This window comes from Petaurus breviceps, unplaced genomic scaffold (assembly GCF_028583685.1).
Source record: "Petaurus breviceps papuanus isolate PSGF00001 unplaced genomic scaffold, PetGlider_PUasm1.0 89292, whole genome shotgun sequence".
NCBI classification, from domain to species: Eukaryota; Metazoa; Chordata; class Mammalia; order Diprotodontia; family Petauridae; genus Petaurus; species Petaurus breviceps.
Genome location: NW_027187035.1, coordinates 108,601 through 119,612, shown reverse-complemented (window position 1 = coordinate 119,612; position 11,012 = coordinate 108,601). Strand labels below are relative to the sequence as shown.

The 11,012-nt window shown below is 41.8% G+C and overlaps 1 pseudogene; it reads left to right on the top strand.

Annotated features, from left to right (window-relative positions):
- Window positions 1-1,011: 1,011 nt before the first annotated feature.
- LOC138176446 (ribosomal oxygenase 2 pseudogene) lies at window positions 1,012-2,992 on the top strand (annotated as a pseudogene).
- The last annotated feature ends 8,020 nt before the right edge of the window (window positions 2,993-11,012 follow it).

Genomic DNA, 11,012 nt, shown 5'->3' with positions numbered 1-11,012 from the left:
GCTGATCAGTAGGATCTCTCTCACAATTTTATTGCTACCATTTAATTGATACACCCCTCACTGATGGGTAGGCACTTGTACTTCTCCACTGTAGCATGGTAATCACATTTATGTGAAAAGTCATACCTTAAATTTACATTTGCAGAGAAATAAAGATACTGTCTTCTGAAGTGGGAGAGATAGGAAGGGGTCAGAAGGAGATAAAGCCTGTGAGAGAGACAGAGACAGACACAAATGGAAAGAGAGAAATGGAGGAGACATAGAGAGAGAGATGCAGAGATAATGATAGACGAAAGAAAGAATCTCTGTCTATGACCCTGGGTCAGTGGGTTTAAGTCTAGCCTCCGATACTGATACCAACTATGTAACCCCAGGCGACTCTCTAAAACTATAAATTGCAAGACAATTAGCAAATGGCATTGGTAGAGGGAGTTTCATCACTGGGAATTCCCAGTCAGATGATCCTAGGGCTAAGAGGAAAAGGTTGTCAAGAAGAGGGAGAAGATAGAACAAATCAAGACCATATGCTGAGCTCCAGTAGAATGCAATCTCCTTGAAAGAAGGTCTGTTTAATATTGTCTTTTGTATACTCAGCACCTGCCAGAGTAACTGGCACAAAGTAGATATCTAATATATACTTGTTGAACAATGCATGAATGAATAAAGTTGCTCTGTAATTGAATTGCCAGTTAAAAAGATGGCCTGAATCTTCCACATAGTGAATACATTAGTCAAAGAATGAGTAGTGAAATAGGGCAGCTAATAAAGGATCCTATTCTGGGCTCTGCCATTTATCAGGTAGGTCACTGGACAAATCACCTACCATTTCTGCACCTACAAAGTAAGGGTAACAAATCTTCCCTTGACAACCGGCGAGAGTTGCTATGATATCACAGATATAACAGTTATTTGGAAACTGTGAAATACCATCCAAATGTTATGAAATCACAAGAAAACAGACAGGGACAAGTGGTATCCCAGCTTGTTAGAAAATTGAAAGCAGGTCCCCGCCCTGGGCCGGCCGCCACTTCCACCTGCTCTTCCTTCTACATGTGCTGTTCTGGGGCACGTGCAGCAGGCCCCGCCAGGACCATGTCCGGGGATGGGACAAATGCAGATGTAGCCATGGAAGAAGGGCCCAGTCCTTGTAAGCGAGTAAAGGTGGAGGCAGTTGATCTTGCTTCACCTTTGAACTTTGATAGCCCTAATGCTCTCTTTGAGAGCTTGATATCGCCCATCAAGATGGAGACTTTTTTCAAGGAATACTGGGAGTAAAAGCCACTTCTGATTCAGAGAGATGATCCTTTACTAGCTGCTTACTTTCAGTCCCTTTTCCAGTTAACAGATTTGAAGAATCTGTGCAGATTGGGAATGTACTATGGAAGAGATATAAACGTGTGCCGATGTGTGAATGGGTGGAAGAAGGTGTTAAATAAGGGTAGCAAAGTACACTACCTTCAACTGAGAAAAGATTTTGATCAAAAAAGGGCAACCATCCAGTTCCACCAGCCTCAGAGATTTAAGGATGAGCTATAGAAAATCCAGGAGAAGCTAGAATGTTTTTTTGGATCTCTGGTTGGATCTAATGTGTATATAACTCCCTCAGAGTCCCAGGGCTTGCCCCCTCATTATGATGATATTGAGGTGTTCATCTTGCAACTGGAAGGAAAGAAACATTGGTGCCTCTACCAGCCCACTGTGCCCCCTGCTCGAGAGTACAACGTGGAGTCAGAGGACAGGATTGGGTCGCCAACACCTGAGTTCATTTTAAAGCTAGGGGATTTGTTAAATTTCCCCCGAGGGACCATCCATCAAGCTGACACTCCTCCTGGACTAGCCCATTCTACTCATGTGACCATCAGCACCTACCAGAACAATTCATGGGGAGACTTTCTTCTGGACGTGATTCCTGGGCTTCTCTTTGATGCTGCAAAGAAAGAAGTAAAACTCCTGACTGGCGTACCATGGCAGCTACTTATGGTGGATGACATAACTGTTGCAACAAAGAGATTAAGTGACTTCCTGAGGACTCTTGCAGACCAGTTGGAGGGTACCAGAGACCTGAGGTCATCTGAAATGAAGAAGGATTTCATTAGGAGCAGACTGCCACCATACTGTTCAGGGGATGGTTCCAGTCTGTCCACCCCAGGTGGAAAGTTCCCAAAATTAAATAGCAGAGTAAGACTGCAATTTAAAGACTACATTGTTATGACAGTGGAGGCAGACAAGGATACATCTGCTGAGACTCAAGAACAAGTGGTTTACATCTATCATCCTTTGGGGAATAAGCGGGACACACATATGATATTTGGAAATGACAATGAAACAGCAGAGGCGCTTGGACTTCACTTTCCTTGATCTCATAAGGATGCCCTGAAACAACTTCGGAGTTCTGAAATTATTTCTGTTAAGGAATTGAAACTTAATACAGATGCAGAGAAAGGAAATCTGGTGTTAGCACTCTGGACTGAATGCTTAATGGAAGTAACCTAGTGCCTTTGCCAAGTCAGCACTTCCTATAAAAAGACAACGTTTCTAGAACTTCTCTTCTGGATTTTGCCATCATGCCCCAGGAACCATTATCATGCTGAAAGATCACTTCTGTGCTGAACTCACCACATCTCATCAAGTACCTTCTGCCCTTTCCTCGACTAGAGTGGGTGGAGACAACAAGCTTCTCCCAGAATCTCCTTTTAAGGAAGGCACTTGGGTGAGCTGTCTCATTTTCTACCCAAGTGCACTCTGATGGCCATTGTGCCATCATGCCTCCAACCTAACTTTTCAGCTTCCTTTTACACATTGCTTTTCCCCATTAGACTGTAAGTTCCTTGAGGACAGAGACCATCATTTTTTGGGAGGGGGTTATTCTCAGTGCTTAAGACAGTGCCTGGAAAAAAAAAGAGGGCCTGTTTAATTACTGACTGACAGTGACTACTAAGTGATAACTGTGGGCATCCTTGCTTTAGACCAGATCTTACTGGAAAAGCCAATGTTTCTAGTGTTTCTCCATTATGTATAATTCTGGCTCTTGGTTTTAGATAAATATTATTTACTATGCTAAGGAAAGTCTATTCTTTTCAGTGTTTTTAATAGAAATTGGTAATAAAATTTGTCAAAAACTTTAAAAAAAAAGGAAAGAAAATTGAAAGCAGGACCTTCAGACCATACATTCTGAGGAAATATGTTTAGAATAAACAGGCTGGAAGAGACTACATTAGACTTTAGCTGCATGTGATCCAGGGTTTAAGATAATATTTTGAGGCGGCTAGGTGGTGCAGTGAATAGAGCACCAGACCTGGAGTCAGGAGGATCTGAGTTCAAATCTAGCATCAGACACTTAACACTTACTAGCCATGTGACCTTGGACAAGTCACTTAACCCCAAAAGCCCTGCCTTCCTCCCTCCAAAAAAAAGAAAAAAATTTAAAAAAGATAATATTTCAATGAATGGACTCTTGGGGCCTAAAGGCCTGAATTACAGGGATAATTAGGGGGTGTTATCTATCAACTTAGGGGCAAGTAGGTTACAGTCCAGGAGTAGCTAGGTGGCACAATGAATAGAACACTGGGCTAGGAATCAGGACCACTCATCTTCCTGAGTTCAATTCTGATCTCAGACACTAGCTCTGTGACTCTGAACAAGTCACTTTACCCTGTTTGACTCAGTTGCCTCATCTGTCAAATGAGTTGGCGAAGAAAATGGTAAGCCTTTCCAGTGTCTCTGCCAAGAAAACCCCCAGTTGGGTCACAAAGAGTTGGACACGACTGAACAACAACAACAAGGGTATAGTCCCATGAGGAAAGAAAACTTCAAACCCAGTGCTTGAAATTTCAGGACTAGAGTGGAACAGTAATTACCTTACCATGCTCTAGCCTGATGTACTGGAGAGATCGCTGAGTTTGTCACAAAGACCTGGGCTCAAACCCTAACTACAATATTGTGATAGTAATGAAACATAAAGATCCCCCTGTATTGGCTTGGTTTTCAAATTGATTGTGTTAAAACCCAGAGCTCGTTAATCCTACCTATGGGATGGACTTGTTGATGTGAAAAGAAAGTCCTGAACTGGGAGGAGCTGGTGACGTAGATTTGGAGAGACAAGAGAGAGGCAGAAGAACTTTTTGGAAGCAGCACCTCGTGGAGGCAGAGAGAGACTGAGAGAATTGCTGGGGGCCACTCTGAATTGCCCTGGACTTTTGAGACCTGCCCCCTCAGCTGCCAAGGACTGAGGAGACATGGCTGTTTTGCTGGTACTTTGTCTGTTTTGATGTTGTTTTGCCAGATTTGTCCACTGGTGAAAGACAGTCCTGTTGTTGCAGAAGTCCTGGAACCTGGCTGTTGGCTAAGAGCTCCTGAGACTGTCCTGCAGACAGAGAGTGAATACTGTCCACTGGTGAAGGACAGTGCTGTTGTTGCAGGGGTCTGGGAACCTTTCTGTTGGTTCAGAGCTACTGAGACTGTCCTGCAGACAGAGAGTGAATACTGTTCACTGGTGAAGGACAGTGCTGTTGTTGCAGGGGTTTGGAGACTGTCCTGCAGACAGAGTGAATACTGTCCACTGGTGAAGGACAGTGCTGTTGTTGCAGGGGTCTGGGAAACTTTCTGTTGGTTCAGAAGCCCTGAAGAAGGATTTTCTTGTTGTATGTTTACAGAAATTCTGGGAGAGGGTTTTGCTAATGTTTTCAGGAGTTCTAGGACTGTTTTGCAGACAGAGGATGAATTAATGAAGAGACTGGCAATGTATCTTGTGGCCTTGCTAAGCCTTGTCTCCCCAGGAACTAAGATTGCTGAGAACTTGCCTTGTGTCAAGATGAAGAAAAGACCTCCATTTGGGTATTAAGTGCTGTGCTTAAACTTGATGTAACTCTGGGGTAGATTCAATTGTGATCCAGGGGTGGGGAACTTTTGACCTTTTTGTGTTCTATGGTTGAACAAATGAATGTACTTTACTTATGTTTGGAAACTAATCTCCATTTGAGAAGAGGGGTTTTGTGATGGACTAAATGAAGGTACAGCCTAGGGGTGGAGTAGTATTTAGAACAGGGATTTTGTAATTGATTGAATGAATGGAAGGTCCTGGGGTGGGGTAGTACTTGGAGATTATTTAATCACCCATAGTAAATGCTGTATTTTGAATGATGTCATGTTTTGACCTTCTCTGTTCTTGGTTTGTCACTGAATAAAATGGAGAGCGCCTATGCTGGTATTTTGAACCTTGGAAAGTTGCCTTTCCTTGGCATTACATTACAAATATTTATGTGATTGTTCGTTATGGGATCATATATGCCGTGACCTCTCTGAGTCTCAGTTTCTTCACATATAGAATCAAGATAGCAATATCTACCATACCTGCCCTGCAGAGATGTCAAAAGTAACAAATGACATGCTGTATGAAAATGGTTTACAAACCTTAAAACACTATGTAAATGTTAGCACATGATTATTTGATTTGATTATGATTTTTGTTTGATTATTATTTGACTTGAGTAGTGGTCAAACTCAGAACAGTAGAGGGAGTGTCAGAGGAAGGGCATCTTTGTTTCTGGAGATGTTTGGGACTATTATTCCTTTGTATTTCCCCTGACTCCCCTTGACAAACTCTACATTCCACTCAAATTGGCCTCTCCCATCTTCATGCCTTTGCCTTTGCCTCTGGCTAGGGATGTTTTCTGTACTCACTTCAGTCTGTTAGAATGGTCTAGCTCCCTTCAAAGCTGTTTGGTCGGCTCCTCCAGGAAACACTAGAGCCTTTGGGCCTACTGTAATTTACCAGTTGGCAGAATGCCTTAATTTAGAATAAAGCAGAAGAGAGAGAGCACTGCCTAGAATGTTAGAAGTCACCTTGTCCTATCCCTTTCTTTCATTGAGAAAGAAACTAAGCCAAGAGGCTAAGTAATTTGCCCAAGGTCATACAGCTAGTTAGTTGTGGCAGACCCAGGACTAGAGTCAGTCTCCTCACTCCCAACCTACTGGTCTTTCCATTTGTTAACTTGAAAAAAAAAAGAAATTTCTTTCTGCTATACTTCAGCCAATAATCTTTTAGGCAGAGAAGTTCTTGTCAATTTGTTAGGCTATTTTATTTCCATTTGGAAATAAAAATCAAGGAGAGAAATACCTCTGTAGACCAGTCTCCAAGGACATCAGAGTTCTATAGCCCAGACTTTCTCTCACTAGTGGAGTTGGAGATCAGACTTCGGCTTGGGAAGCCTGAGCGAGTAGATTGAGGGAATGGGGACACTCCCATATCCTCCAAGTTATGAGCTGGCATTTTCCTTCCCAATATCAGTTTATTTTGTTCCAGGAGACAGTGGTGTCAGAGAATACTATCTCTCACCAGGCAGGCATTACTCCCCCAGTTGGGAAAGGGACTGAACAAAAGGGCAGGTCGCAGGACCTGTGGGCCTCAAGGTCATCTCCTGGTTCAGAAGGAAGCTGATTGTTCTGAATAGGCTCATAGTGGGATCTAACCAAACAGTGGTCAGGATATTTCCGGGCTCCCCCTCAGATGGAGATAAAAATATCAAGAGATAAGGGGAAGGAGGGGTTGCTTACAACCATTATGTGAGATTATTTTGGTTCTCTTCCTAAACTCTGGCTCCCTCCCACAGCCTTCTTTCTTCCCTTTCCTTTCCCTCCCACACCCAGCTCCTAAAGACACCCCATCTCCTTGGCTAGAGGTGAAACAATATACTGAATGTTTTGTGACGTCTCTGGTCCTTAGCAAGGTTATGGACAAAGAGTCCAAGCCTAAAAGAAGAATTTGGAGCAGAACCTGGGACATGTCCAGAAACTATAATGAAAGGCCCCTAAATTGTCCCCAACACCTTCTGTAATGTTGCAGACTCCATAGTGACCCCTTCAGCTCCTCAACTTGGCTAAGAATGGAGTAGCAGTGTTCGCTCTGTTGAAGAACGGTGCCATCTCCAACCTTACGTTTTCCCATCCTCCTCCCCTTTCTAGCTTGTTTTTATGTGCTTGTCTTCCCACTTTAGGATGTAAGCTCCTTGGGGGCAGGGTCTCTTTCTATGCCACATAGATGACATAAGTACCCAAAACTCAACATGACCAAAATAGAACTCATCACCCTTCTGACCACATCCTCCCATCTTCCTCACTTCACTACTTCTGTTGATGATATTTCCATCCTTCTTGTCATCCAGGTTCAGAAGCTAGAGTAGTTCTTGACTTTTGCCTCTCTCTCACCCCTCCCACCTCAACAGTTGCTAATTCTAATGGATTTCACCTCCACAATATCTCTTGCCTCTTTCCCCTTCTCTCCACTCACACTGCTACCACCTTAATTATTTTTTTTATTTTAATAGCCTCCTAATTGATCTCTCTTCCTCAGCCTCTCCCCCATCCATCTAATACAGGATATAAAACAAACCCATACAAATCATCCGAAAGAAGAGAAAGATAGAAAAAGAAATTCCATTTAAAATAAATGCAGACAATATAAAACACTTGAAGTCTACCTGTCAAGACACAGGACACAGGAACTATATGAACACAATTACAAAACACTTTTCATACAAATAAAGATAGATCTAAATCACTGGAGATATACACATTGCTCATGAGAAGGTTGAATCAAAATAATAAAAATGACAATGCTACCTAAATTCAATTACTTATCCAATGCCATACCAATAAAACTACCAAAGAATCACTTTATAGAGCCAGAAAAATTTATAACAAAATTCATGTGGAGGAACAAAAGGTCAAGGATATCAAGGCAATCAATGCAAAGAAAAATGGGAAGGAAAAGGGCTTAGTAAAACCAGATCTCAAACTATACCGTTGTTATTGCTGTAGCTCAGTTATCTCAGTCGTGTCCAACTCTGTGACCCCATTTGGGGTTTTCTTGGCAAAGATACTGGAGTTATTGCCATATACTTCTCCAGCTCATTTTAGGGATGAGGAACTGAGGTAAACAGGGTTAAAAGACTTGCCCAGGGTCACACAGCAATTAATGTCCAAAGGTGGATTTAAATTTAAACTCTTTTCTTCCTGACTCCAGGCCTGATGGTCTATCCATTGCAATACCATGCCCCCAAACTATACAGCAAAGCAGTCCCCAAGCTATCCTTCATAAAACCACTATAGTAATATTCCTTAAGCAAAGGACAATCCATGGTATTCTTCCATTCAAGAAGATCCAGTGACTCCCTCTTACCTACAGGACAAAACCTAATCTGTTTGGTTTTTAGAATCTTTAGCAATCCAGACTACTTTCCAGATTCATTACAAATTATTCCCTCCCCCTCACCTCTACCTTCCAGCCAAACTAGCCTGCATAATAACTCTCATTTATATACAAAAACTCTTTTGTACATACACACACATACATCTCCCCCCTCTGTATTTTTTCAAAGGCTATTTCCTATGTTTAGAATGACCCTTTTCTTCACCTCTGCCCAGTAAAATACTACTTTCCTTCAAAGTTCAGCTCCAAGGCCACCCCCTTCATGACACCTACCCTGAGACTCCCTCTTCCCCATCCCACTTACTAGAACTTTCCTCTTGGAATTTGAGGGGTTTTTTGGGGGGGCGGGGTAGGAAATATCTATTTTTGTATTTAATTTTATATCTATTTTTGTATCTATGTACGTGTTGTTTCCTTGCAATAAAGGTTACTTGATTAATTTTCACTTTTGTATCTCTAGGACCTAAGAGATCCTGGTACATACATACATCCTGGTATATATCTGGTACATCCTAGATTCTTGAAAAATGCTTTTATTAACTTTAAAAAAATTTAATAAGCATTGCTTCTTTCTATCCCCCACTTCCAATTGAGAAAGAAAATAAGAAAAGCCAAAACATTACAACAAATATTCATGATCAAGTCAAATTCCTACATTAGCCATGTCCAAAAAATATGTCTCATTGTGCATAATGAGTCCATTACTGCCGCTGTGTCAAGAGGTGGGCAGTGTTTCTCATCATTAGTCTTCTGAAATCACAGTTGGTCATTATGTTAACGAGTTCTTAAGGTTTCGAGGTTGTGTATTTTCACACTATTATTGTATTCTCTTGGTTCTGTTCAATTCACTCTTCATCAGCTCATACAAGTTTTCCCTAAAGAAATGATGAGAGGGAATGAGAAAAGGTTACCTTATATCCACTTTTCCTTTGGTCTGTATATATCCATATATCTATATATTGTCTCCATCTGTTATAATGTCACTTCTTAAGCAGAGGGACTCATTAATTCTTATCTTTGTATCTGCCCCCTGTCCCTACAACAGTGCCTTGGTCTTCTCCAATCCCTCTTAATGCTGTTTCTGTCTTCTCTTGATTAGCTCTGGTTTAACCTGTTTATATTTTATCTGTACAAAGTTGTTTGCATATCATCGCTTCCATTAGATTGAGCCCCTTGAAAGTAGAAGCTTTTTTCCCTTTTTTTGGTATCCTTAGCATGGTGTCTGACACATAGCACAGGTGCTTAATAAATGATAACAGACTATTGACTGACTGGCATATAGTAAATGCTTAACAAGTGCTTGCTTGTTTGTTTAAATTGAGTAATGTGTAATCAACTTGGAAAGATAGGCAGGAAATACATACATATAATATATATAGATATATATGGGGGGGGAAATATGGGAACTCCCAGCATGGAGATTCCCTCCTCTGTTGCAGATGAGCACTCCTATGCAATTTACAGTCCTAGCCTGGGGCATTCAAAGGCAAAGCGACTTGCCAAACATCACAGCTAATATGTATCAGAAGCAGGACATGAACCTAGGTCTTCTGGACCCCAAGGCCAGACTTCTCTATCCACTGTGCCATGTTGCCCCTCATGAAATATTTCTGTCGTTGTTCAGTTGTTTTACACTGAAGTGTAATGCTTGACACTTTACGACTCCATTTTGGGTTTTCTTGACAGAGATACTAGAGTGTTTTGCCATTTCCTTCTGCAGCTCATTTTACAGATGAGGAAACTGAGGCAAGCAGAGTTTAGTGACCAGGGTCACAGAGCTAGTAAATGTTAGAGGCCAGCTTTGAACTCAGGAAGATGAATCTGGCACTCAATCCACTGTGTCACCTACCTGTCTTATATTTTTATTAACATATCATTAAAAAAAAAATCCTCAGGTAACCTCTACCAGCTCCCTCCTCGCTCAGAGCTCCTAGACTCAGACTATTAAATGGTGGGGGGAGGAGGAAACGGTGTTAGAGATGATCTAGTCCAGCCCCTTTATTTTTACAGATGGGGAAGATGGGGTTTGGTCAAGTTAAAATGCTTTACGTAACGTCACACACACACACACACTCCAAGTAGAGGGGCCTGGACTTGATTCTCAGGCCAGTGTCCTCTTCAGATGTGCTGATGGATGACTTCCCAGGACACTTTTCCATTACTGTAGTCATTCCCGGCTTGTCAGTTTCAATCCAGGCTTAATGTTCTCGTCACGGAGGACAAGCCACTCTTGGGAGTTTCATCTTGAGCGCTCAGACGGTTTAAATTCAATCTTCTGGCGCCATCTACTGCCTGAAAGGCAGAACTGCAGGGAATGTCAAGTTCATTGGAATGCAGCCACATTGAAGAATAGCCATGTTTAATTGTTTATTTAATTTTTGTGTCATTTGCATCTGAAACAACATCTTGTGTATCCAGGATAGTGTGATGATAAATGTTTAACAATCAGTTCTGGAGGAAGGTGAGGGGGAATGAACCCACAACACAACTTTAAGTTTAATCTGCATTATTTTCTCCACCTTTTTAAGTCTACCTGAAGTGAGGAATTTGAGACCTGGAGGCCACATGTGACCTTCTAGGTCCTCAAGTGTGGCCCTCTGACTGATTTGAATTCAGACAATCAACAAAACAATGCAATAATTCAAGCCTTGATTTTATAGCATTTGCTGATTTCTAAGGTGTAAATGTTCACATTGAAAATTTTAACAGTTGGTTCCAGAGCCAGCTGGAGCTGGCTCGAGCACATCCCTGTGTGGATCACCCTTCCTAATGTTTTGTCCTTGGCCCTTTCCTTTCTATCCTTTCT